This window comes from Neoarius graeffei, chromosome 8 (genome assembly GCF_027579695.1).
Source record: "Neoarius graeffei isolate fNeoGra1 chromosome 8, fNeoGra1.pri, whole genome shotgun sequence".
Taxonomy (NCBI): Eukaryota; Metazoa; Chordata; class Actinopteri; order Siluriformes; family Ariidae; genus Neoarius; species Neoarius graeffei.
The window spans coordinates 27657963-27672724 of NC_083576.1; the positions used below are offsets into that span (position 1 = coordinate 27657963).

At 41.8% G+C, this 14762-nt stretch overlaps 1 long non-coding RNA gene and 1 pseudogene across 1 annotated transcript; one reads left to right on the forward strand and one right to left on the reverse strand.

The window, feature by feature from the left end:
- The window catches only part of LOC132889874 (uracil phosphoribosyltransferase homolog), a 48127-nt pseudogene that overhangs the window by 13786 nt on the left and 19579 nt on the right, over positions 1 to 14762 (reverse strand).
- On the forward strand, positions 7872 to 8431 carry LOC132890552 (uncharacterized). The gene is made up of 3 exons (XR_009655209.1): positions 7872 to 7944; positions 8047 to 8107; positions 8346 to 8431. It is a non-coding gene; the product is annotated as an uncharacterized LOC132890552 (long non-coding RNA).

A 14762-nucleotide genomic window follows, 5' to 3' on the forward strand; every position in this document is an offset into this window, starting at 1 on the left:
TGTTGCAGGGATAGCCTCGCTGGTCTGGGGGTCTTGTTTATCATCTCCCCGCTCTTTCTCTCGCACGAGACACCTTTTTGCTCTTTCAATTTCGCGCTTGTCAATGAACCTCCGGTAACATGTGGGATGGAAAGCCGCGTCTTCGGGAATTTTATCAAAATCCAAGTCAAGACAGTGTTTGTAATGTTCGGATACGTCTCTGCACTCACCCCTTAACTCCAGCCACTGCCGAAGGCTGTTTCGGTAAGTATTCCACCGTATGCTGGTGAAATTCTGTGTTTTTTCATGCTTCACAGAAGATATGTGCATATAACAAGTCTTATGTGTCAAAGATTTAGTTTTTTCAACAGTTTCGGCCAAGTTTTCTTCTTCTTTGGTACTGCTGGATGATAGCACTGCTACTCCGGTGGCTGCCATGCTGCTTCTGTTTACCAAACACAGCTGGGAGCTACCAGCTACCCGATTCATCCAGTCTGATGACGTTTCAACCGTGGCACGTCTCGCGAGCCAAAGTGTTATTACGCCTGCCGAATATGTACATGCGGTACGCCTTGGAGATACTAGTTCTTCATTAAATGTTGCGATTTAAGAAATGAGCGCGATTCTGTGACGCGAACTTTTTGTTGTAATCTTACCGCAACTCATTCTTTTTTATGAACTGAAGCGTGTGCGGTTCGGAGAGGTCGGAGCGGGATCCCTTTTCGGAAGGACTTTTCGAGGTTCACCTTATGGCCTATATAATAGCCAGCCAGCCCCAGGAACTGCCTCACCCCATTTTTGGTCTTAGGTCTCAGGCAGGCCACAATCGCTGCAGTAGTATCAATTTGGGGACGCACCTGCCCATGACCCAAGTGGAAGCCCAGATACCGTACTTCCACTCCTCCAGTTGTACACTTCTTCAGGTTTGCTGTGAATCCAGCACACCTCAGCGACTTCAGGACCACCCTAAGATGCTGTAAATGCTGTTCCCAATCATTACTATAAATGATTATATCATCTAAGTAGGCCGCCGCATATGCATTGTGGGGATGGAGAATTCAGTCCATGAGACACTGAAACGTCGCTGGAGCCCCAAACAACCTGAAAGGAAGGGTGACAAACTGGTGTAAGCCAAATGGAGTGGAAAAGGCTGTTTTTTTGCAGGATAATGGAGTCAAGGGGATCTGCCAATATCCATTTGTTAACTCCAGTATCAAGTAAAAGTGAGCTATACCTAACCGATTGAGCAGTTCATCAATGCGAGGCATTGGGTATGTCTAAGCTAGAATAGTCTTTATTGTCCCAAAGGGATATTTGTTTTCACATCAGACAAGTCAATGTTATCAGGTTCAGCATTAGTCAGATCTTTGTGACTCACATCTCATAAACAAGTACGTACATACATACATACATACATAAACACCATTTACATATACACCTCCACATACTTCCACATACATATACACATATACTCCTAGCTCCTACATACACCCCCATACTTTCACCAACCCTTCTCATTTACCCAGCTATGCCACGATACATACATTCATTGCCCCACATACAACACATATCTTCACTCATACTCCACCTCCACATTCTCTAATGTCACCATATTCAAGCATTTTTATAACAAGTATTTTCCCTTCCAGCCCCCTGAGCATATAGCCGCACACTCAGCACCCCCACCCTCCCTCCACAGTTCAACTCCCTTCCTTTCCACATGAGGGGTGTATATTTGTCACAAAACTTTGTTTAATGCAGTAATCGCTGAGAAAACAAAACTTTTCTTGAAATGTGCTTTTTTCCAGTCCAGGACTCTGTATCTGCGGCCAGATGGAAGAAGGATGAAGAACCGGTTCAGAGGGTGGTCAGGGCTGCTTGCTATTGTGCGGGCTAGACGTGTGATGGCTGTGTCATTTGCTTCAGTGAGGCTGGGAGTGGGGAGATGTATTATCTTGGATACTAAATTGGAGATTTTAATAAGCTTGTTCTTACTGGTGACAGTTAATATATTAAAGAAACAGGGGGAGCAATAGAGTAGAAGGGGTTGGATGATGCTCTTGTATAGTAGCAGAAGATGATGGGGGGCAACAGACAGTGATTTTAGTTTGCGTATGATATACGTACAGTCTCTGGTGTGCGCGTTTCTGTGTGATGGTAACATGTTCGTTGAAGTTTAATTTATCAATTGTGAGACCAAGGTATTTGAAAGCACTGACCTGTTCGACTAGTTGACCATGGATGGAAATATGAGTAAATCTAGAGGGTGGTGTTGATGCATAGATGACCAGTTCTTTTGTTTTGTCGACGTTAAGTTGGAGGTAGTTGTCAGAGCACCACTGTGCAAAGTCTGTAATGGACTGGTGGTAGGCTGTGATGGAGTTGTTTTCTGACAATAATCCGACAATGGCTGTGTCATCTGCATATTTATAGTAAGTGGTGTTGGGTATTGAGCTTTGGCAGTCATTTGTGTAAAATGTGTACAGAAATGGACTGAGAACGCAACCTTGTGGAGCACCCGTGTTGGTGATAATGGTGGATGATGTTGTTGTCCCAATTTTCACTGTCTGTGGCCTGTTGCTGAGAAAGTTGTAAATCCAATGGATAAGGGGAGGGATGATGTTCAGATGCTGTAATTTCTTGATTAATTGATGGCGTTGAATTGTATTGAATGCGTAACTGAAGTCAACAAACAGAACTGAGGCAAAATTATGAGAAGTCTGAAGGTGGTAAAGGAGAGAGTGGAGAAGGCATGCCACTGCATCCTCTGTCCCCCTTTTTGGCCTGTATGCAAATTGGTATGGGTCCAATTGTATGCTGACGGTTGGTAGGATGAGGTGCAATATGATTTTTTCCATGCATTTCATAACTATTGATGTCAGTGCAACTGGGTGGAAGTGATTGGGTTCTGAGGGACGTGGTTTCTTGGGAACAGGTATGATGGTTGAAGTTTTCCAAAGAGTGAGTATTATTGCTGTCCTGTAGGATTCCCAGAAGATGGAGTGGAAGATGGGGGCAAGTTCCATTGCACAGCTTTTTAACACCTTTGCCGAGATGCCATCCGGCCCTGGTGCCTTACCCAGTTTGCACCTGGCCAGTTCTCGCTGCACATCCTCTTCTGTGAATAACAGATGATGGGGTTCATGAGGGGGGAGAGAGCTGAGTAGTTCCTCACAAATGGAGGTGTGATCATGAATGTCAAACCGGTTGAAGAAACTGTTCAGGGAATTAGCAAAATGAAGGGAGTCTGGGCTCGATAGGTGATGATGGTTATTGCCTTGACCTATAAGTTTTTTGATCTTTTGAAATGCCTGTTTTGTGTTCATGTTGCTGAATTCATGTTCCAATTTGTTTTTATATTCCATTTTAGCTCTGATAATGTCATTCTTTATCTGTCTATTGAGTAATTTGAGAGTAGCCCAATCCTTATTCCTGTCTCAAATTTAGACACCACGTTGACTTTTCTATAGTCCACACTGAACCAGACCGACCTGTCGGTCTTGGGAACCAAGACCACTGAGCTGCTCCAGTCACTGTGCAACTCTTCAATTATCCCTATCTTAAAGGATATGCGCAGAACCTTTACTTTTAAATACATTTCCGAGTGCATAGTATCTCTATCCTTGACTCTTGTATGCTGCATAAATGGGAATTTAAAAAAATATATTTTTGAGAGTTAAAATCGACCGCAAAGTTGGCATTTGAGCTGCCCCGCTGAGCCAGCCAGCCCTGAGTGCGGGACATCCACTGCAGTAACCGGTTTTAAGGCTGAGGCCTTTTACAGCTATAGACCAAAGTCATATAAATAAAAATTTATGGTGAAAATAAGAAATACTGTTACCGACTTGCTCAACTAAGACTGATTTGACTTCATTGATTGAAGGTTGACTCTCATTAAAACAGGATAGGTGTTATAACTTATGCAACATACATGTACATGCATGCATTTTCACTGATAAAACATAAAAGGCTAATAAAATAATCAGATGAATGGAGACAATCACATTCTGAAGCAAATTAAATAATCTTATACCGGTAACTTAAATACACAATACAAGTTACATGTATTAATCCAAATGCAGATAAACAACATGTTTTTGTTGTTTTTTTATCCAAATGAGAGTTGGAGCTTACCCGTCTGTGTTCTCGCTTCTTGAAGCTGATCTTGTGGCTGATTGTTTTGAAACAATCTGACTTTCAGTTGTTCGTTCAATTCTCCATTCATTTGCTTCTTCCACATAAGGGCGAAATGGCAGCAATATCCAGTGGAGAAAATCAGGCGGCTGGTCCACTCATTCTCCATACAGAGTACTCCACCATTACTGCTCGGCTCAGGCAATTACTAAAACCTGGGATGGAACGGGATGTCACCGGTTTTAGCAACAACCACGGGGAGGTCACTGCCCGAGCGATATGTCCCGTCCTGTTCCGTCCTGGGTTTTACCAACAACCCTCGGCTCACTCCGGGAAAACTGGTGCAACTAAACTCACTTTCCTTTAAAAATAAATAAATAAATACTTGTAGTTTGATTTAATTGATACTGCACCCTCTTTCAATACAGGTTTATAGCCAACGCTCCTCAACAGATCAGAGGTCTCGTACGAGTCTTCAGTGGAATGTGCAGAGCAGAGGAGAGACAACTTCATCATCGTCCTATGTGCCCGTGAACAACTCACAAAATGCATCCAAATATTTGCAGTTTGAACATTCTTGGGCTATGAATGCAATGTAAATCCACCTTCTGTCATGTTACTGCACTGGCCAGCATGGCATGGTGATAAATTAGCTCAAAATGGAGGATCAGAGTTGCAGTCAGCTCTGTGTTTTAGTATAGCAGAAATGGTGATGAGACCGATAGACTTCCTGCTGTGACATTACGGACGTCAAGGTCATTCACTCAGACCACTACCTACACTTTAATCGTGAAAATTATTATATTAGATTTATTGTTAATGCTTAAAACCATTTCTATGCCATTCTTGAGGTCTCAAGGCATTTATAAATGAAAGTGAGGCCATGGCTCTGCGTATATGCTTTAAGCATAGCCTGGAGTTCATCCCGAACCACATTTTTCTTGTGCTCGGGGAGCTGATACAGGTGGCTGTGCACCACGACCCTTGGGGGAGTCTCAATGTGGTGTTCTCTGAGGTCAGTGCGACTAGGGAGGGGCAAGAACACATCACCAGATTCCTCCTGCAACCTAATAACCTGTGCTTTCTGAGGTGGTCTCCACAGGGGACTGGGGTGAATTGGGCCATGCTTTTTAGACTTACCTCTGGTCCTAGCTCTGCCCTCTCTGGAACTGCCGTTGCCAGAGCCACAGGAACCTCCTCTCTCCATGGTTTCAGGAGATTAAGGTGGTAAATTTAAAGACAACAAGCGGAGGCCATCCACATCGGATCTGTTTTAGTATCAACAGGTCCTTGATTAAGGTACGAGAATCCTTTCATCATGGCACACTTTCAGCTTGTTCAGTGTGCTGAGTGCAGGATGTTTTGTCATTCTTCCTCTATCACTAGTGACAGCTTTATTTGTGATAAGTGCACAAGTGATAGTTAGCTCTCTGATGGAGAAGATTGCAGTTTTAGAAGTGCGTATCCAGACTTTAGAGATGGCTAGTGAGAATGAGAACAGTGTAGTTTCTGCAGGGGAAAGTCTGGATGCCCTAGATGGAGTTAGCAATCCCCCAACTCTGGCATTAGAGCCCTCACAGCGGGGCAAATGGGTGATGACTTGGCGGCATAAGCGTAGAGCCAAAGCTACCGCTGAGGCTCGCCCATGGGAGCATCACTCCTCTCCATTTCACGTGTCAAACAGGTTTGCTCTTCTTAGTGATGCACCCACTGAAAGAGCTCTGGTTATAGGAGACTCTATCATATGGCACATGAAACTAGCTAGGCCTTTAGGGGCACCAGCAGCTTTAGTCAGATGTATACCGGGAGCCAGAGTGCCAGACATAGCAGGTAATCTCAGGGTCCTAGGCAAGCACAGGTTCTCAAAGATAGTTATCCATGCAGGAGCTAATGATATATGCCTTCGTCAGTCTGAGGTTACCAAGAGTAACTTTGTAGAGGTGTTTAAATTAGCAAAGGTGATGTCCGATGCTGTAGTATGCTCTGGCCCCATCCCAATGCGGTGTGGCAATACAGATTACAAGCAGGTTATGGTCGCTGAACTGCTGGTTGTCCAGGTGGTGCTCTGAAAACAGTATGGGCTTTATAGATATTTGGGCTAATTTTGAGGGCACTGCTGGCCTGTTAGGGTGGGACAGTATCCATCCCACTCGGGAAGGTGCTGTTCTCATTTCTTGCAGCATAGGTCATAGTCTCAGAACAGGTCTAATTAACTTCTGACAATCCAGAGCCAAGGCCAGGGAGCAGACGAACAGGCTAAACCGACTGTCTGCTAGCTGCACAGAGTTGTCACTCAGGGTCCAGTACATCGAGACTGTGTCTGTTCCCCGAACTCAACAAAAAAGTAGAAATACTCAGAGAGTATTTACTCAGAGTTCTAGTAACCTAATCAATATAAAATTAAATCATACTGACTGGACAGCCGCTGCCAGCACCTTTGATCTAAAGGTGGGGCTGTTAAATATTAGATCTCTTACATCTAAAGCACTAATGGTTAATGAACTTATTACTGATCTGGAGTTTAATGTACTATGCTTAACTGAAACATGGATTAAGCCAAATTAATTTATAACATTAAATGAAGCTAGTCCTGGATACAGTTATATACACCAGCCTCGTCTAACTGGCAGAGGAGGTGTCGTCGCGGTTATTTATAATGATTATCTAGGTGTAACACACAAACCTGGTTATAAATTTAATACATTTGAAGTTCTTCATACTAATATAATGTACGTAGCCTCGAAAAATAGGTCTACCCAGTTAATTCTGTTACTTATTATTTACAGGCCCCCGGCAGGGGCGGACTTGCCATTAGGCAAACCAAGGCAGTTGCCTAGGGCCCCCAAAATTTGGGGGCCCCTAACAGTCAGCCCCGTCACGGTAAACACCAAACAATATATATGTAATCTTAATTTGTCTCTGATATTAAGTAGTCAACGATATAAATGGAAAAACACACCAAAATAGCATCAGAATATCGAATTCATGTGTATATAGTATTTGTCCCAGCACCCCCCCCGGTTGTTTTACATTGGAGTAGTCCATGATCTGACGACGTAGACAGGTGCGCGACGGAAATTCAAACCAAAGCAGAGGGAACTGTAAACAAGACGAAGCGCAGTTATGAGAGTGGTTGCGCTAAACGAAAAAAAAGGGCACAAAGCAAAAAGAATGCAGCTGCACTTCTGAAACTAACTACATTTTTCAAATTACATTTTTTTATGTATAATCTGGAATATCAAGAGTCGTAGCTGAAGTAGCCTGTTTATTTATTTATTCAAATCAATCTAATTATTATAGCTGTCGGTCAAATATGCAACCTTTTTCAAGAAGCAACTTTAAAGCAATCTTTTTATTGTTGCAAGTTAGAGCATAAGTGGATATTGAGTCAAATTGTGACTGAGGGGGAAAAAGGTATCAGTCATAGCTTGACGGTTTTAGTTGCAGCGGCATCGTGGCAGCAGTTGACTTTCTACCACTTTTACACTCTTTTCTGGAAACCAGAAAGACAATAACAATAGGATTATATAGATGATGAAGGCCAGGAGAAGTACATGGAGAAGAGACAAGCAAGAAAGGCACAAAGGAGAGAGGGAGACCTGAAACATAAAGGCAAAACAGACACACAGATGAAGAAAAACAGGGGTACAGACAAAGAAATGGAAGACAGGGACAAATAGAAGGTATTCATTTTAACAGTACATTTTGGATATTTATTTCTACTGTTCCATGATTGATTTGCTGTTGTCTTGTGTCACAGTAGTGAAAGATAATAAGAGACAAGACGGATGGACAACACCAACTTCTGCCAGTGAGCCCTTGCTGAACAAGGTATGTGATTTGACAAAGGATTACTTGTGTTCATAGATCATATCATCAAAGAAAAAAAGTGTATTGAGTTGTTTTGTTATAATGCTGTGTTGTTTATTGTAGTTTGGGTTCCATACCTCTGCACACCACCTTTCTATGAAGACTTTGGAGAAGCCAGCAACAAGTAGGACTTTCTTTCTCATATGATTATGATGAACAATGGACATTTGGAGATTAAGGACTTTTCAGTAATGTACTGGCTGCAACCTTTAAAAACTCATACCTCTCTCTTTCTCTACCCCCTCTCTCTCTCTCGCACACACACAAACACTATCTCTCTCTCTCTTTCACACACACTCACCCACCCACCTACACCCCATTATGGAATGGTGATGGAATACATGAACAATGAAATTTTGAAGATTAAGGACATTTCAATAATGTACTGGCTGCATCCTTTACAAACTCACAATCCCTCTGTATCTGTCTCTCAACCACTGTATTGCCTGTCACTAAATGGCTTTCTTTCTTTCTCACTCACTCACTCACACTCTCTCTCTCTCTCTCTCTCTCTCTCTCTCTCTCTCTCTCTCTCGTACATTTATCTTGGCATCAGTCTTATCCCATTGAAATGTAGAGGTTTCGATAGAGTAATATCCATTTGTGTTGTAGTTCTGATAACAGTAAGATCATTTTGTATCTCTGGTAATGTGTCTGGTAATATGTATCCATTTGTGTTCTACTTCTGATAAGAATAAGATCATTTTATATCTGGTAATATGTATCTGTGGAGTAAAAATAATAATTGGATTTCAGATATCCTTGTTTTATTAAAATATGGAGATTGACTCTTAAAATTGGCTATCTCTCTCTACTGTCTCTTCTTCTGTTGTTTGCCTTGTCGCTCTCTCTCTTTCTGGCTTGATCTGAGCAATAAACACTGTCAGAATTTTGGCAAATGCTGGAGTAATCTCAAACCTGTTTCACTGTGGAGCTTATTTGGGGCACATTGTTAGTGGCAGTTTGCTATCTTTTTTTCTGAATTTACAGCAAGGAGATATGGCATGTGCCAAGTAGGGATGACCATTATTCTGTATGTGTGTTTCAAGACTGACTTTTGAGGGCCCCATGTCTGTATTTCGCCTAGGGCCCCAAAATGGCTATAACCGCCCCTGGCCTCCGGGGCCATATTCTGAGTTTCTTTCTGAATTTGCAGATTTTATCTCAGACCTGGTTCTTTCCTCAGACAAAGCTTTAGTTGTCGGAGATTTTAATATTCACTTCGATAACCCATAAGGCCCTTTGAAAACAGCGTTTGTGTCCATTTTAGATTCAGTAGGGGTTAATCAGAGTGTCACAGGACCGACCCATAATGGTGGTCACACTCTCGATCTAATACTAACATTTGGGTGAAACATAGAAAATATAGTCACACTTCCACAGTCCGAAGTTATCTCAGATCACTATCTCATCTCATTCAAACTATGTCTGAGTAATAATATGTGCACCTCACCACACGTTGTATTAAACATACATTCACGTCAACTACTGCACAGAGCTTTATAAATTATCTCCCAGAGCACCTCACCACACGAATGTATTAAACGTACATTCACGTCAACTACTGCACAGAGCTTTATAAATTATCTCCCAGAGTTATCAACTTTGATTGGATCACCATCAGCCCCCGCAGAACTTGATCAGGTAACTGAATGCTTGGAGTCAACATTCTGCTATACTTTAGATAATGTAGCTCCTCTTAAAAGGAAAATGATCAGAGAGTAAAAATTAGCACCCTGGTATAACGATGACACTCACACTTTAAAACAGACCACTCGAAAATTGGAATGTAAATGGTGTCAAACAAAATTGGTAGCGTTCAAATTAGCTTGGAAGGAGAGCTTCCTGAAGTATAGAAAAGCTCATAGTGCTGCTAGATCAACATATCTCTCCACCTTATTAGAAGATAACAAAAATAATCCTAGATTCCTATTTAATACTGTAGCAAAATTAACCAGGAAAAAGACCACTATAGACACATGCACACCTGCAGTATGTAGTAGACTTCATGAATTTTTTCAATGACAAAATTGAAAATATCCGACAAATTCAAACGACTAATTTAAGGTCAGACAATTTAAGTGACCTTGTAGTTAACAATATGACTGTATCAGATCAGCAATTAGAATGTTTTACTCCCCTTAGAGAAATCGAATTACTTTCATTAATCTCCACATCAAAATCCTCAACTTGTGTACTAGATCCCTTACCTACATGTCTATTCAAACAGATAATACCTGAAGTAATTGAACAGCTTCTAAAAATAATAAATTCTTCTCTTAGGATCGGCTATGTACCCAAATCCTTTAAACTAGCAGTTATCAAACCCCTGATTAAAAAACCTGACCTTGATCCCTGTCAGCTGTCCAATTATCAGCCAATATCAAACCTCCCCTTTATCTCCAAGATCCGAGAAAAAGCTGTGGCACAGCAGTTATGCTCATATTTACATAGGAATAACATCCATGAAATGTATCAGTCAGGATTTAGACCTCATCATAGCACTGAGACAGCACTGGTGAAAGTAGTAAATGACCTTCTGTTGGCGTCTGATCAGGGCTGTGTCTCGCTGCTTGTGTTGCTTGACCTTAGTGCAGCATTTGATACCATTGATCATTCCATTCTCCTGGATAGATTAGAAAATGTTGTGGGAGTTAAGGGAATGGCCCTCTCCTGGCTCAGGTCTTATTTAACTGATCGCTATCAGTATGTTGACGTAAATGGTGATTTTTCTAGACATACTGAGGTAAAGTTTGGTGTTCCACAAGGTTCTGTCTTGGGTCCACTGCTTTTTTTCTTTATATATGTTACCTCTGGGTGATATTATTCATAAGCATGGTATTAGTTTCCACTGTTATGCTGATGACACACAGTTGTATGTTTCTGCAAAGCCAGATGAGAGACACCAGCTTAATAGAATTGAGGAATGTGTAAAGGACATTAGACACTGGATGCTTATTAACTTCCTTCTGTTTAACTCTGACAAGACTGAAGAACTTGTACTAGGACCACATTCAGCTAAAAGTAAGTTTTCTGATTGCACAGTAATTCTGTTTCTTCACATGCAGCAGTGGCGGCACGGTGGTGTAGTGGTTAGCGCTGTCGCCTCACAGCAAGAAGGTCCTGGGTTCGAGCCCTGGGGCCGGAAAGGGCCTTTCTGTGTGGAGTTTGCATGTTCTCCCCGTGTCCGCGTGGGTTTCCTCCGGGTGCTCCGGTTTCCCCCACAGTCCAAAGACATGCAGGTTAGGTTAACTGGTGACTCTAAATTGACCGTAGGTGTGAGTGTGAATGGTTGTCTGTGTCTATGTGTCAGCCCTGTGATGACCTGGCGACTTGTCCAGGGTGTACCCCGCCTTTCGCCCGTAGTCAGCTGGGATAGGCTCCAGCTTGCCTGCGACCCTGTAGAAGGATAAAGCGGCTAGAGATAATGAGAATGAGATGAGACATGCAGCAGTAAAAGACCTCAGGGTGATTATTGACTCCAGTCTTTCAGTTGAAACTCATATTGATAACATTACTCGGATAGCTTTCTTTCATCTCAGAAATATTGCTAAGATAAGAAATTTATCTTGACACAGAAAAACTAGTTCATGCTTTCGTTGCCTCCAGGTTGGATTATTGTAATGCCTTACTGTCTAGATGTTCCAATAAGTGCATAAACAAGCTCCAGTTAGTTCAGAATGCAGCAGCAAGAGTTCTTACTAGAACTAGAAAATATGAACACATCACCCTGCATTGGCTCCCAATCAAATTTTGTATTGATTATAAAATACTACTATTGACCTTCAAAGCACTGAATGGTCTTGCACCACAGTACCTGAGCGAACTTCTGGTCCTTTATGACCCGCCACACCTTCTTAGATCAAAAGGTGCAGGCTATTTGCTGGCACCTCGTATAGTGAAGGCTATATCAGGGGGCAGAGCCTTTTCTTACAAAGCCCCACAGTTATGGAACAGCCTTCCAAGTAGTGTTCGGGAATCAGACACAGTCTCAGTGTTTAAGTCTAGGCTGAAAACATCTGTTTTGTCAAGCCTTTTGTTAATAGTGTTTCTGAGGGAAAGGAGTAGATCTGGAGGGTCTTCAGACAGAGTGTTTTGGTAAATTGGGATGTATGGATGCTGTCAGTCCACCACTCGCTTGCTCACTCAAGTTTGTTGATGATGTAGTGGTTGCTGCCTATGTCCTGGGGTGCCCTCATGCCTGTGTTACCTTGTCATAGTTAGCTTTGCCAGAGTCCCTGCTTGCACTCAGCACAAAATGTATACTGTTCTTCCTCATCAGGTGACATTGGGCATACCTAACAACCTGTGTTTTCTCTCTCTTTCTCCCCCTCGTCTGTCCCTCTGAGTTACATGTCAATCCTGAGATCGAGATGCTGACCTCCTTTGCTCCCCTGACCTGCCTGATCCATCCTGATGCCCTATGTCTGGTTGGAGTCTCACTGCATCGCTCCTGTGAAGGACAGCCCCATATGGACAGTTGAAAGTCACACTTGGAAGATGCTCTGGACACTTACAGTAATGCTTTTATGGCTGAAGACTACAGTTGACTTGCTAACTTTAGGACTGCAGTTGTTATGAACAGTTTTGCACTCAAGTTTCCATCAATGAAGAGTTATAACATCAACAAAACTGACTTGATGTTAAAACTGTGAATGTTATAATCATGTTGTCTATTATCACCCAAATGAGGATGGGTTCCCTTTTGAGTCTGGTTCCTCTCGAGGTTTCTTCCTCATGTCATCTGAGGGAGATTTTCTTTGCCACCGTCGCCACAGGCTTGCTCATTGGGGATAGAGTAGGGAAAGCGCTATACAAATAAACTTGACTTGACATATATATATATATATATATATATATATATATATATATATATATATATATATATATATATATATATATATATGCATATGCGCGTGCACACACACACCATGTCTTGCAAAAGTATTCATCACCCTTGGTGTTTGTCCTGTTTTGTAGCATTACAAGCTGGAATTAAAATGGATTTTTGGAGGGTTAGCACCATTTGATTTACACAACACTTTAAAGGTGCAAATTGTTGTTTTGTGACACAAACAATAATTAAGATGAAAAAACAGAAATCTGAAGTGTGCATAGGTATTCACCCCCTTTCATATGAAACACCTAAATAAGAGCTGGTCCAACCAATTAACTTCATAAGTCACATAATTAGTTGATTAAGATCCACCTGTGTGCAATCAAAGTGTCACATGATGTCATGATGACATCTAGTTACCCAGCTATTCGCACTCTATCATCTATACACTGACAATTATTATTGTTAAAACAATATCTGAAGTGTTATTTATAAAATAAAATATCTTGCTCTAGACTTTCAAACAATATTTTAAGATTTTATTTTAATTTTATCTAATAATGGATCGTACAATAATTACAAATGCTAACAATCAGCACATTCCTTGTAGCTATAGTCATACAGTAGCTATAATCACCCTTGTAACAATTTCAATAAACGGTTAATGCTCAGTTCCCTCTTCATTTATTCTCTTTTCAAAAGCCACAACTGAGTCACACAGGTTGTGATAAGTGTCTAACTGACAGCAACAATTTTATCCAAAATAGTTTTTCCTGGCGGCACAGTAGTGTAGTGGTTAGCGCTGTCACCTCACAGCAAGAAGGTCCGGGTTCGAGCCCCGTGGCCGGTGAGGGCCTTTCTGTGTGGAGTTTGCATGTTCTCCCCGTGTCCGCGTGGGTTTCCTCCGGGTGCTCTGGTTTCCCCCACAGTCCAAAGACATGCAGGTTAGGTTAACTGGTGACTCTAAATTGACCGTAGGTGTGAATGCGAGTGTGAATGGTTGTCTGTGTCTATGTGTCAGCCCTGTGATGACCTGGCGACTTGTCCAGGGTGTACCCCGCCTTTCGCCCGTAGTCAGCTGGGATAGGCTCCAGCTTGCCTGCGACCCTGTAGAAGGATAAAGCGTCTAGAGATAATGAGATGAGATACATGCAGCTGTTGTAAAGTTCAGTCTGTTTGTGTAGAACACTCTGGAACTGTAGGTTCATTATTACAGTCTGGCTCCATGTTGAAGTTTTGCACAGGACTGGGTTCCTCTGATAACAGAAACAAAGCTTCAGCGCTCTCTGCTCTTAATCTTTTCTGTTCTTTCAGGAAATATCGCGCATGTCGCTCCTTGATGGGTTTTTTACTGAGTTATGTCCGAGTTATTTGAAACCAGTCTGTGTTTTCCATGTCGAATAAGGAAGCTGCTTCACCTGTAAGAAAATCAAACACTTTCATGAAGAAGCTAACTCGAATGTGAGCAGAAAAAATAAAACGAGATTCTTCAGCAAACTTTTCCATACTCACCTCCGACTTTCTATTATTTAAAAATAATACATTTTAAATACCATCACGAATATCTCTGGAGTTTTCAGCCTTAGCTCCTCTCATTGTATTCTCTTTAACCACTTTGTTGTTCTTGAACCATTTGCTTCTCTTTGTTAACATTTTTCTTGATAGCGGGGAGCTGGTAATACCTTTTATCTTTTTCTCGATTTGAACAATCAAAAACAGCGCAAAAATAAACCATATTGAAGACAGATTAATCTTTGCTTACACAAAAGACAGTGTCTGTTTGACCCCCAGGTGTAATTATCACATGATGTGTGATGTCATGCGCAAGGGGTCTATAAAATCAACCTGTTTTGGAAGGACCCTGACTCTGCAACACTACTAAGCAAGCAACATGAAAACCAAGGAGCACTCTAAACAGGTCAGAGACAAAGTTGTGAAGAAG